This window comes from Oratosquilla oratoria, chromosome 28, assembly GCF_046742065.1.
Source record: "Oratosquilla oratoria isolate Oo_2021 chromosome 28, ASM4674206v1, whole genome shotgun sequence".
In the NCBI taxonomy this organism is placed as follows: Eukaryota; Metazoa; Arthropoda; class Malacostraca; order Stomatopoda; family Squillidae; genus Oratosquilla; species Oratosquilla oratoria.
The window spans coordinates 557933-559233 of record NC_134804.1 but is presented as its reverse complement, the minus strand read 5'-3'; positions in this window follow the sequence as shown (position 1 = coordinate 559233).

The window sequence follows — 1301 nt, the reverse complement described above, 5'->3', positions numbered from 1 at the left end:
AGCTCGTGTATTTTTAGAGCTTGGGCTATATCACTTTCTAAGCTATTCCAGGTATTTGCTCCCATGAGCTCTTAAAGCCCTCCTATTTTTAATCTGGAGATCTCTTCTGTCAATGCAATCTATCCCCTTGACAGTAATTATATCACCTCTTTCTCTTGGATCTTTTGAAGTTGGCAGACCATTTTAGATTTTCCTCATGGTTTATCTGCCAGACTGTGGACCAGTTTGGTTGCTGCCCTTTGTATTTTCTCAATCTTGCTTATGTCCTTCACTCTGTGGGGACCATACTACTGACACGTATTCCAGTTGTGGATGTATCAGTGTTTTGACGAGTTTTTTCATCATCTCTTCATTCATATTGTGGAATGCCACTTTAATCTTCAGCAGTAGTCCATATATCTCTCCCACAATCTTGCTGGTACATTTGTCAGGTGACAGGTTGTCTTTTATCAACTCTCCCAAGTATTTCTCCTTATTTGCTTTTGTAATTATTTCACCTCCTAAGGATTTAAGGATGGTCTTTTGTCACTACTTCCTGTTTCCAGTACTTAGCATTTTTTTTTAGGTATCAAACTTCATTTCCCATTCTTGGCATCATGCAAAAATAGTGTCTAGATCTTTTTTCAATAGTGTACCATCTTCCTCATTTTTCACCCTTCTCATGATTTTTGCATCATCTCCAAACATGTTGGCATAGCTTTTTGTTCCTTCTATCATGTCATTAACATAGACAAGAAATATTATCGGTGCAAGCACTGAACCTTGTGGAACTCTGCTCGTTACTGCTCTCCATCTTGACATCTTATCCTTTACTACTGTCCTCATGTATCTTTCCTTCAAAAAGTCTTTAATCCATTCTAGTAGTTTGCCTTTCAGTCCTCCAACATGCTCCAAGTTCCACGAAAGTCAACAGTAAGGTACGAGGCATGTTTTTTAAGTACCGTTTTGAAATAAAAATGAAAGGAGTATACTTTTTGTAACAATTTTATTTTTACACGAAAACCTGTACTGTAATCTACTTTTCAACATAATTATGGAATCATCTGACCATCTATAAGCTTGTTTGTGAGTATTTGAAATGCCTCCTCCAATTGAGAATGCCGCCAACTGTGAAATACGCGCTGTGATTTGTTTTCTTACTGCTAAACTCGTGAAAGCGGCTGAAATTCATCGTCAGATCAGTGAAGTGTATGGAGAAAATATTATGAGTGATGGGATGGTGCAGAAATGGGTGAGAGCTTTTAAAGATGGCCATACAAACGTGCACTAAACCATCAGTAATGAGTGAAGGTTGTCTACTT